Below are 13,000 nucleotides of genomic sequence, written 5' to 3' on the forward strand. Positions count from 1 at the left end.
GTTATCCCACTTTCTCATCCGCTCCATGTCTGCTGTGGGATAGGGACCAACACAAAAACAAAATACGGCAGATGCCGGAAATATGAAACTAAAACAGAGCATGCTGGAAATACTAAACCAGTCGGTACGGTAACATCCTCAAGACGTGCGGGTTTGCAGGTTAATTGGCTTCTGTAAATTGTCCCAAGTGCCTAAGATAGAACTACGGTACGGGTGATCATTGGTCGACACAGGCTCAGTGGGTCGATGGGCCTGTTGCCACGCTGAATGACTAAACTAATCCCACTCATTCTCTCACACAGTCCAGAGCTTAGAGTCGTTGTCTTCTTCTTCTTTCGTGTGGCGTGCACAGCCTAAAGTTGTAGGGCAACTTGTTCTATTTGATCTTCCGTTTGTGCACGTCGAGTTGATTGCATTAGTCGAAACAGGGCGGACCACATGAAGGTTGCAATCTTCCACCCCAGAGTCGTTGTCATTCAGCACGGAAACAGTCCCTTTGGCCCAACGCACCCATGCCCACCATGTATAGGCCCATTGTCCCACATTTTTCTCTAAACCTTTTCTAATTGTGTTCCTGCCAAAAGCTTATGTCTTTACTCTCAGCTCACTCTCAAAATGTCAAATAAAATGGCAAAAAGACCGAAGGGAAGAATGTTGAATGCTGACCAGTAGATAGATGGGAAAGAATGTCCTCTCAACTGATTTGGCGAAAGAACTATAGATCCAACCTTTATTCTCATACCAGGTTTTATTAACAAATGAGTAAACATTCCATTGCAGCATACTCTGTCCCCTTTGCAGACCACATTACCTGCAATAAAATGGCCCCCTGATATCCTTTTCCACTCTTCAGACCTCTCTATGTGGAGAGGTTCTGTATCAATAAAGATGCTGTTAGGCAGCGTGCAAAACTCAAAACGCTACAGGCTAATGTTTGAGCTTCTTTTTCCATTCTCCACTGAAATAAACCACAAGTATAGGACGTGCTTCCAACAGCCTGTTCGGTGCGGTCTAACAAACCTACTGACTAGTGTTAAACAAGCCTCACACTAGTGAGGTCACTAAACAAGGGGAGATTTCTTCACTTGAAGAGTGGTGGGAGATTTCACTTCACTGCCTGATGTACTGTACTGTGTTCAGTTTAGTTTTAGAGATATAGCGTGGAAACCCTGCCCTTCCTGCCCAGCAAGTCCGCTCTGATCAATGATCACCCATACACTAGTTCCACCCTACGCACTAGGGAGAATTTACAGAAGTTGTGGGCAGAAATCTACAACGGTATCTACAACATAGCATTAGGGGCGGGGCAGTGGTGGAGTTGCTGCCTCACAGCACCAGAGACCCGGGTTCGATCCTGACATCTGGTGCTGACTGTATGGGGCTTGTACGTTCTCTCCTGACTATTATCTAAATGGTGGCCGACTAGGAAAAGGGGAGATGCAGCGAGACCTGGGTGTCATGGTACACCAGTCATTGAAAGTGGGCATGCAGGTGCAGCAGGCAGTGAAGAAAGCGAATGGTATGTTAGCTTTCATAGCAAAGGATTTGAGTATAGGAGCAGGGAGGTTCTACTGCAGTTGTACAGGGTCTTGGTGAGACCACACCTGGAGTATTGCGTACAGTTTTGGTCTCCAAAACTGAGGAAGGACATTATTGCCATAGAGGGAGTGCAGAGAAGGTTCACCAGACTGATTCCTGGGATGTCAGGACTGTCTTATGAAGAAAGACTGGATAGACTTGGTTTATACTCTCTAGAATTTAGGAGATTGAGAGGGGATCTTATAGAAACGTACAAAATTCTTAAGGGGTTGGACAGGCTAGATGCAGGAAGATTGCTCCCGATGTTGGGGAAGTCCAGGACAAGGGGTCACAGCTTAAGGATAAGGGGGAAATCCTTTAAAACCGAGATGAGAAGAACTTTTTTCACACAGAGAGTGGTGAATTTCTGGAACTCCATGCCACATAGGGTAGTCGAGGCCAGTTCATTGGCTATATTTAAGAGGGAGTTAGATGTGGCCCTTGTGGCTAAGGGGGTCAGAGGGTATGGAGAGAAGGCAGGTACGGGATACTGAGTTGGATGATCAGCCATGATCATATTGAATGGCGGTGCAGGCTCGAAGGGCCGAATGGCCTACTCCTGCACCTAATTTCTATGTTTCTATGTTTCTATGTGGGTTTTATCCAGGTGCACTGGTTTCCTCCCGCATGCCAAAGACGTGCAGGTTTGTAGGTTAATTGGCTTCTGTGAATTGCCCCTAATGTGAAGGGTAGAACTAATGTATTGATGATAGCTGGGTGGCACAGACCCAGTGTTTTCATGCTGTATCTCTAAACTAAACAGAACATCGAACCGTACAGCACAAGAACTGGGTCTTTGGCCCATGTATCCGTGAAGACATCAAGTTGAACTAACTTCATCTGTCTTCACATAATCTATCTCACTCCATTCCCTGCATATCCAAGTGCCTATCTTAAATGCCACTATCGTAACTGCCTCCACCTCCAGCCCTGGCTGTACATTCCAGGCACCCACCACCCGTTGTGGAGAAGGAAAAAAAAACAACAAAAAAACTTGCCCCGCACATAACCTTTACATTTGGTCCTTCTCATGTTATAGCTATGCTCTTTCCAGTGGGGAAAAGGTTCTGACTGTCGAACCTCATTATTTTATATACTGCCATTAGTTCTCCCCTTAACCTCCAGCATTCTAAAGAAACCATTACAAGTTTGTCCTGCTTCTCCATGTAGATAATACCCCTTATCCAGGCAACATTCTGGTAAAAGGACACAAAGTGCTGGGGTAACTTAGCAGGTCAGGCAGCATCTCTGGAGAACATAGACAGGTGACGTTTCAGATCGGGACTCTTCTTCAGACTCCAGAATGTTTCAACATGCTGGGAAACCTCTTCTGAAACCTCCAAATTCTTTCGGCAATGGGGCGACCAGAACTGCACAGAATACTCCAAATGCGGCCCACAGCAAAATCTTAGAGAAATGCATCATGACTTCCTGACTCTTATACGCCTTGCGTCATGCTTTCAAGGGGAGCAGACATACTTGGAGTCACAATCTACGTGGAGTAGAATGGCAGATTGATTGGTACAGGTGTCAATGGTTATGGGGAGAAGGCAGGAGAATGGGGTTGAGAGGGAAAGATAGATCAGCCATGATTGAGTGGCGTCAGCTCAATGGGCTGAATGGCCTAATTCTGCTCCTATGACATGAATTGATAGGCCCCATTATCATGTGATATACCCAGAGTGGATGCCAAGGCTTTGGGCATTTTTAAAGTGGAGGTCGATTAGTCAGGGTGGCAAAGATAACCGTGAGAAGGCAGGAGGATGGGGTGGAGCGCGAAAGATAGATCAGCCGTGATTGAATGGCAGAATAGGCTCGATGGGCCAAACGGCCTAATTCTGCTACTAACCAAGGGCAGGGAAGGGGGACTCACCCAAGTAGTGACAATAGTAAACAAAACTATCTCGAAGATATTTCCGTAGCCACCCTCGGGGATCAGACAAACTCGGGCACCAGTTTCAGATATTTGGGATTCATTTCCGACGGGTACAAATGAGTAAATTGACCCTAGTGTGTGTAGGATAGCGTTAGTGCGTGGGAATCGCTGGTCGGCACGGACTCAGTGGGCTGAAGGGCCTGTTTCCGCGCTGGATCTCCAAACTAATCATTTCAGTCCAATTGAAAACAATCACATAAAGCACTAGATTAATGATCAGGGAATAAAAAGTTCTTCCCGTGCAGTAGTCAGGCCTCTCGACAACCTCGGGATTGCTACCTCCAGCCAAACTCGGCCTTGCCTGGTTCAAAGCCGATTGTGAATCATGTCACGGGTAATTAAACCGCTCTGAGCTGGTGTTCAGATTTACAGCTACAATACATCGCAGAACAAATCAGGACCCTGCAAAGACTTGCCGGCGCTCGGGAATATGCCAAGAATTCAGGCATGCTTTAAAGTGGCTGAAAATTTTTTTTTCCTTACATAGATTATTTATGAAGTTACAAAAATTCCAGTTCAGTTACTGCCTTCGCAAAATGTTTAAGACCCATTTCACACGCAATGTCAGCAGCGTGGAGTAGATATCAACAAGCAGCCAGGACCACCACTGATAGCTTTGTCTTTGTACGTCCACCCACCAAGCCTCTGAAGAAGCGGCAGGGTAGCGATGGGGATATAGCAGTGGAGAGGGCTGAGAGTGTTAGAAATATATACAGCTCATTGACGTTAGTTAACTCAACTGCCTAACGCCACAGTTTATGTACCATACAATGGCATAAACACAGAGCACAGCTGGTAGAACTATAGCCTCACAGCCCTGGATACCCGGGTTCAATCCCGACCTTGTGGGACTTTGCAAGTTCTCCCTGTGACTGCATGGGTTTCCTCCGGGTGCTCTGGTTTCCTCCCACATCCCTAAGATGTGCGGGACTGTAGGTTAATTGAGAAAAGTGGGTCAACGTAGAACCCGTGTGAACAGGTCATTCAAGTTTGGCATGGGCTCGATGGGCCAAAGGGCCCCGTTTCCTTGCTGTTTCTCTAAACTAAACTAATCTCCACTGCAAATACTCGAGAGCATAACGTTAAAGTGTGAGAGGGAAAGTTTAAAGCAGATACACAGGCCTCGTTTGTTTACACAGAGAGAGGTTGGTGCCTGGAACGCACTGTCAGGGGTGGTGGTAGAAACAGATACGAAAGTGGCCTTTAGATAGGCTTATGAATATGAACAGTATGAAGCGATATGGATCACATGCAGGAACAAGGGGCCATTGTGGGCCAAAGGCCCTGTTCCTACGCTGTACTGATCTATATTTATATTGAAGAAACAGGGCAACGAATTTAGTTTAATTTGATATAGTTTACAGATACAGCATGGAAACAGGCCCTTCGGCCCCACCGAGTCTGTACTGACCATCCATCACGCTCATGCTGGTTCTATGTTATCTCACTTTCTCATCCAAACGAGGAGCAATTTTCAGAGGCCAATTAGCCCACAAAGCCACAGGTTTTTGGGATGTAGGAGGAAACCCATGTAGTCATAGGGAGAAGGTGCAAACTCCACACAGACAGCACCAGAGGTCAGGATCTCGAACCTGGGTCTCTGGTGCTGCCAGGCAACGGCTCTACCAGCTGCACCTCTGTGCTGCCCTAACACAACAAACCCCTGCCAAAGATGATTGTGTTTGTAACCAGACAACATGTTTTATCACCTACACTAAATGAGTGATAAAAATTCACCACAGATGCCCCCGTCTGCTTCCCAGAAACACCGAGATCTTGAATGCACTTCTCAAGAGAAGAGCTGAAAGGCAGCAACATCTTAGAGCAACACGTGCGCCACCAGTATGCAGATTTTCGACGTTAGAACAGGGGTCGGCAACCTTGTTCTGCATAGGGGCCGGGACGCATGTCTGTGAGCGGATGGCGGGCCACATCTATCACGTGTACACATGGATCCCCGGATGGCAGGCATCAAATCACGTGTTCACAGGTAGACAAAAATGCTGGAGAAACTCAGCGGGTGAGGCAGCTTCATGCAATCCTTTCATGTCTCACCCGCTGAGTTTCTCCAGCATTTTTGTCCACATTCGATTTTTCCAACATCTGCAGTTCTTTCTTAAAGGTTCAAGAAGGAACTGCAGATGCTGGAAAATCGAAGATAGACAAAATTGCTGGAGAAACTCAGCGGGTGCAGCAGCATCTATGGAGCGAAGGAAATAGGCAATGTTTCGGGCCGAAACCATCTTATTTAGTGAGGTCAAGAAATGGTAGGGAATGGTCCAGGTGTATTTGAGTGCCGAATGGAAGTTAGTGGCGAAGTTTCGGACCGAAACGTTGCCTATTTCCTTCGCTCCATAGATGCTGCCGCACCCGCTGAGTTTCTCCAGCAATTTTGTCTACCGTCTTTCTTAAACGTGTTCACCGAAGGTGCGAAGCCAAGCCGGCAGCTTTGCGCAGGATGCGGTACAGCCAGAGAGAGCTAGGCCGTGCTCGGCGGGCCAGATGATTACAGGAAAAAGAAATCCATCTGCGGGCCGGATGATTTCGGGTTATGGGCCGCCTTAAGTGATACAGCACGGAAAGAGGCCCTTTGGCCCACCGAGTCCGTGCTGACCAGCGATCACCCCGTACACTAGCACTATCCTACACACCAGGGACAATTCACAATTTTACCGAACCCCGTGAGCCAACAATGCTGCAAGTCTTTGGAGTGTAGGAGGAAACCCGAACACCCAGAGAAAACCCACGAGGTCACGGGGAGAATGTACAAACTCCGTCCAGACAACACCCGCGGTCAAGATCAAACCCAGTTCTCTGGCGCTGCAAGGTAGCAACTCTACCGCTGCGCAACTGTGCCGCGCCCAACCAATGATGGTATCATGAAGCCCCATGCACTCAAGATAAACCAAATTCAAAGTGTACTCTAATTGTTAAAACTGTTGTGCACTGCCGAGCTAAATTCAGGAACAAGATGCACATATAGCGGGACAGTGGCGCAGCGGTACGGTTGCTGCATTACAGCGTCAGTTATAGAAACGTTTTTTTTTTTAAATAGGTGCAGGAGTAGGACACTTTCAGCCCCAAGCCATTCAATATCATCACGGCTGATCATCTAAAATCAGTACCCCATTCCTGCTTTCTCCCCAGATCCCTTAATTCCTTTAGCCCCAATAGATAAATCTAACTCTCTCTTGAAAATATCCAATGAATTGGCCTCCACTGCCTTCTGTGGCAGAGAATTCCACAGATTCACAACTCTCTGGGTGAAGCAGATTTTCTTCACCTCAGTCCTAAATGGCCAAAACTGTGACCCCTGGACTCTTCCAACATCAGGAACATTTTTCCTGCATCTAGCCTGTCCAATCCTTTAAGGGCCCCATAGCAAAAGCGTCCAAGTCGCGGGGCTGGGAACTGGAAGTATCCCGAGCTAATTCTGCTACCACCATTGCAACAAGTGATGGCTCCCACTGATTGTCATAGATACATAGAAAATAGGTGCAGGCGTAGGCCATTCGGCCCTTCGAGCCTGCACCGCCATTCAATATGATCATGGCTGATCATCCAACTCAGTATCCCGTACCTGCCTTCTCTCCATACCCCCTGATCCCTTTAGCCACAAGGGCCAGGGGGCATGTCTCCGGAAACTTGCGCCCTTTTCAGGACGGACGATGACAGTGAGGTCAACATTTGAAACATTGAAGATAGACACGAAAGAAGAATCCTTTAAGAATGTTTATGTTTCTATGAGATGCCCACTCATCCTTCTATCCGGGTTTGATCGTGACCATGAGTGCTGTCTGTATGGAGTTTGTACATTCTCCCTTTGACTGCGCAAGTTTCTTCCGGGTGCTCCGGTTTCTTCCCACACTCTAAAGACCTACAGGTTTGTCGGTTAATTGACATCGGTAAAATTGTAAATTGTCCCTAGTGTGTGCAGGATAGTGCTAGTGTACAAGGTGATCGCTGGTCAGTGTTGACTCAGTGGGCTAAAGGGCCACTTTCCACACTGTGCCTCTAAACTGAACTAAACTACTAACATGTGATTGTATTATTTAGATAAGAGTTGTTTTCCTACTGAACCCAGTAAATATAGGTCTCTGAAGCCAAACTCTCCTCTTCTACCCTCTGGCAAACACATGACAACTTGTAGTTCAATAATAAACAGTCCAGCAATAAGGACCTTTCAGCACAGTTTGCTTTTTGGACACATATTTCCTGAGGGCTGTTCACTTCCAACGCTCTCCCATCAAAGCACCGCTTATCATCTGCACAGTCACAGGGCATCAGCTGCTCAACAACTCTGAAGGAGTGCAGAACGCAAACATGCAAGCAGACCAACTCAAAAAATGCTTCCATTTGTTCCAGCGAAAGTCATACATCAATGGTTTCTAGGCACAACCTCTCCCGTCCACGTACCTACTCTGATTAAGCGTTGGAAGTTGTGAGAGAGTGGAAATAGAAGATAGGGAATTAAAAACTCCAAGGAATAAAACCCTAGCCCGCCCAACCTCTCCCTGTAGCTCAGGCACTCGGGTCCTGGCAACATCCTCGTGAATCTTCTCATTCAGAAAGACTCTCAAATATGAGCACCTACTTCTTTCTGCTGGGGATCAGAATACATTCTCAATCTAGACTAAGAGTCATAATTACAGGTGCCAGATTAATGCTAAAACAGTTTTAAACCAAGATCCATTTGCCAAAACCACTGGTTTCAGGTAAATACAGATACCACAGCATTATTGAAAACAATTAGTGAAAAAGACAAAGTGCTGGAGTAAATCAGCGGGTCAGGCAGCATCCCTGGAGAACATGGATAGGTGATGTTTCAAGTTGGGACCCTTCTTCAGAGAGCAGTTGTGTAAGAAACTTATCAGATAAAAGACAGACACAAAGAAGGGTCCTGACCCTAAATGTCACCTATCCATGTTCTCCCGAGATGCTACCTGACCCGCTGAATTACTCCAGCACTTTGTTCCTATTTTTTGTAAACCACCATCTGCAGTTCCATGTGTCTAAAGAATTAGATAGCCCTGGATGACATTTTCCCAGCGTCATGTTAACTGTTTATTCTTCTCAACACTGTTGTGAGATCTCACTGTGTTCACTGAAGCTTCACAAAGTGATCCTGTGAAAGTGATGAAACAACAATACCCCTTTCTGGGCAAGATAATTAAGTTCTTGTTAAAGGTGGTCTATAAATCTCCAAAACAGGGACCAGTACAGGGTATTGATAAACAGAAGTAGACTTATGCCTTAGGACAGGGAGATATCACCGAACATTAACAATCTGAGGGCCTATCATCGTAAATAAACACCGCATCTCCTCTCACTCAGACCAATCCCAAACTCACACTTGGTGCAAACATTGTGATCCTCTGTAACACAAATATAGAAAGGGTGCCGTTTACTTTCTCAGTGAGTATTACCATAGATCCGCACATACAAGGAAAGATAGCCAATGTCATATTGTGAACTGCAGACACTGGTTTACACCAAAGATAGACACAAAATGCTGGAGTAACTCAGCGGGACAGGCAGCATCCTGAAGAGAAGGAATGGGTGACCCTTCTGAAGAAGAGTCTCCACTGCAACGTCACCCATTCCTTCTCTCCAGTGATGCTGCCTGTCCCGCTGAGTTACTCCAGCTTTTTGTGTCCATCCCAATGTCATATGGTTGAAAGTAGAAAGTTGATTATTCCATTTTGGGATTCATAATAAAACACTCCTGACTTCAATCAAATGATTGAGCAAATGGGTTCAATTATCAGGGGGCTTTTATCCTGCATGTACAATCTTTACCCCAGCACAACATTTATTTGAAAGCATATCGAGGGAGACATGTACAATAACGTAGCTGGTAGAACGTGCCAGTGACCTGGTCTCCATCCTGATCTCAGGTACTGTCTGTGTGCGGAGTTTGCACGTTCTGCGTGTGACCGTGATGGTTTAGTCCGGGTGCTCCGGTTTCCTCCCACATCCTAAAGACGTTTGCCGGTTATTTGGACTCTCAATCCAAATATTGCCCCTCAAGTGTAGGGAGCGGATGAGAAAGTGGGATAGCATGAACCAGTGTGAATGGGTAATTGATGGTTGGCATGGACTCAGTGGGCAGAAGGACCTGTTTCCGTGCGATACCTCTAGACTAAACTGAACATCAGTTATTTTAGTCCCCACCTCTCCAACACTTCTTCGCTGCCAGATTGCTTTTCTAATGTTTCTTCTGGATGAAATGATTTTTTTCCCTAAATAAAGCGTGCACAGTGATGTAGCTAATAATGGCACTTCCTTACACACCCAGAGTCACGGGTTCAAACCTCACCATGACTATATTGGTTTCGCCCCGGATGCTCCAGATTCCTCCCACATCCCAAAGGCAAGCAGGCTGGTTGGTTAATTGGCCTCTGAAAATTCCTCCTGGTGTGTAGGTGAGAGGAAGTTAGTGGGATGTGGGCAGAAGGAAAAAAAGTTGGATCAGTGTAAATGGATGCTTGTCGTGGACTGAGTGAGATGAAGGCCCCACTTCCCCACAGCAGCACTCCAACAACAGTTTACATCCACTCAGCTCTTTAGCAAAACAAACACCGGCTCCAACGTGCTTCACACGAGAATTATTACGTTGGGCCAATTACCAAAAGCTCGGTGGGTTAGGTGTCGGTATCATGCAGCTGTACAGAGAGAGATATAGCGTGGAAACAGGCCCTTCGGCCCACCGAGTCTGTGCTGACCAACAACCACCCATTTACACCAATGCTACATTAAAACTGTATTTTTTTTGGTTAAATTTTCAGTGTTATTTTACTGAATGTGTTAACAAAGGAGAGAGATGCGAAACTTCAGGGAGTAGTGAAGGTGGACACAAAATGCTGGAGTAACTCAGCGGGACAGGCAGCATCTCTGGAGAGAAGGAATGGGAGGAGTGAATTGGAAGATAAGCTTCCTTGGCAAGCAGAAGCAGAGTGATGATCAGCAGTAGAGTGATTAAACTGGTGGAGGGCTTGGGCTTGTTTATCTACCTCCCCAACTACTAAGCTCAGAAACCAAGGCAAGGCAACTTTATTTATATAGCACATTTCATACACGAGGCAGACTCAAAGTGCTTCACATAAAGACATGTCATACAATAAATGAAATAATAAAATGAAATAAAATAGAAGAACTAAAAGAAGAGAAAAGCAAAATTAAAAATGCATTATAAAAAGTGAAAAAGTTAAAAGTGCAATGTAGTTAAGATTTAGCTGAAAGCTAAAGTAAACATAAAAGTTTTCAGTCTTGTTTTAAAAGTGGTCAAAGTTGAGGCAAGTCTTCAGGAAGTTTATTCCAGCTATTTGTTGCATAGTAACTAAATCCTGCTTTCCCATGTTTTGTATTTACTCTGGGAATCACTAGCAGATTGGTTTCAGAAGATCTTAGCGGTCTAGAAGGCTTATATAGTGGAAGCATGTCAGTGATATACTTTGGCCCTAAACCAGCAGGATAAACACGCATTGGTACTGCACTAGTTTAGTTTAGAGATACAGCGTGGAAACAGGGTGCTCAGCCCGAGCTCATGCTGACCAGCGTTCACCCAGTGCACTGACCTACACACCCCTGGGATAATTTTTTTTGCAACTTACCGAGTCCAATTAACCTACATACCTGCACGCCTTTGGGATGTGGGAGGAATCCGGAGCACCCGGTTAAACCCCATGGGGTCACAGGGGGAACGTACAAACTCCATACAGGTAGCACCCGTAGTCAGGATTCAACCCAGGTCTCTGGCGACACAAGGCAACAATTCTACCGCTGCGCCACCATGCGCCCTGCTACAGAATATTTTGCATAAAGTCCTTCAACTCATACGACGTCCTGAATTGAAAGTAGATCACCACTCCTGCCTCCTCATTTGGTTTGAATCCCAGATCCATCACCCCAAACGCAGTGAGCAATCATCTTCACCGGAAGAATTGGAGCGGTTCAAAACAGCAACCTCCTCATGAAGAATAACAGGGAGAAGCGGCAACTACACACACACACACCACCAAAATGGGATTGAAGCAGTCCGCATGGTCGTACCACAGAGAAATAGCCACAAGTCTTCTCAAGAAGACCCAAAACATTCTGAAGAAGGGTTCCGACCCTGAAATGTCACCTATTCTTTTTATCCAAAATTGCTGCCTGACCGGGGGGGGGGGGGAGTTACTCCGGCATTTTGTGTCTTTTTTTGGTTTCGAAGATACTGCGCTGAAACAGGCCCTTCGGCCCACCGGGACCGCACCAACCAGTGATCTCAGCACATTAACACAATCCTACACACGTTAGGGACAATTTACATTTATACCAAGCCAATTAACCTACTAACCTGTACGCCTTTGGAGTGTGGGAGAAAACCGAAGATCTCAGAGAAATCGCTCACGGGAAGAACGTACAAACTAGGTACAGACAAGCACCCGTAGCCAGGATCGAACCTGGGTCTCTAGCACTAAGGCTGTGCCACCATGCCACCCATCTTCAGTATTTACAGTCCCTTCCTACACATTAGAGAAAATCCTCTCAGCTTCCCATCGGGTGGACAGGGTTAAACTGCCCTATAGATGAGTGAGTGAGCAGGCATTCAATTTGCACAACAGGCTCCCTGGGGTGACGGTGGAAGTAGTTTAGGAATTATTCAAATGCAAATGAGAGAGGCCTTTCAGAAAATAAATCATTGGGAGCCAGCGTGACTATGTGACCCAGGCGTATGGACCCCGAGTGTTTGCACACCTCATGTCACAGTGTACCACCTATGAGGGTGAATGCTTATTATGAATGCTCTGCACAAGTTCATAGGTCACAGGAGTAGAATAATGCCATTCGGCCCATCAAACCGATTCTGCCATTTAATCATGGCTGATCTATCTTTCTCTCTCAACCCCATTCTCCTTCCTTCTCTTCCTTTGGCACCCTTACTAATCAAAAATACTAGTCAATCTCCGCCTTAAAAATACCTAATGACTCGGCCTCCACAGGTAGAGTATTTACATATATTTCAATCTTCAGGATCTGGGCACCAACCGTATTTATCACCCATCCCATGAGAAAGCGGAAGCGAGCCATCGTACAGTCACAGTATCGTTGGCCTTCTTAGGTCATTGCAGTCCTTTAGTTACTCAATTTACTTTCTAGATACAACGCGGAAACAGGCCTTTCAGACCACCGAGTCCACGCCGACCAGCGCACAACCCGTACACCAGCCCTGTCCTACATTGTAGGGGCAACTTACATATTGGAGAAGCCAAGTAACCTACAAACCTCTACGTTTTTGGAGTGTGGGAGGAAACCGAAGCACCCGGAGAAAACCCACACAGTCACAGGGAGAACGGACAAACTCCGTACAGTCAGGATCTAACTCAGGTCTCTGACGCTGTAAAGGGGCAACTCTACTGCCGTACCACTGTGCCGTCCCTTAGTAGTTGAAAACCGGCCAAATTCTAAAGCTGGGGACTTGGAATATTTTGAAAAGAACAATCG

General features: G+C 46.2%; 1 protein-coding gene across 4 annotated transcripts in view; it reads right to left on the reverse strand.

Moving 5' to 3' along the window:
- Positions 1 to 13,000, reverse strand: part of LOC116983325 (semaphorin-3B-like) — a 261,802-nt gene that overhangs the window by 119,801 nt on the left and 129,001 nt on the right. The gene's annotated exons all lie outside the window — the stretch shown is intronic.

The sequence above is a fragment of the Amblyraja radiata genome, chromosome 18, assembly GCF_010909765.2.
Source record: "Amblyraja radiata isolate CabotCenter1 chromosome 18, sAmbRad1.1.pri, whole genome shotgun sequence".
Lineage (NCBI taxonomy): Eukaryota > Metazoa > Chordata > Chondrichthyes > Rajiformes > Rajidae > Amblyraja > Amblyraja radiata.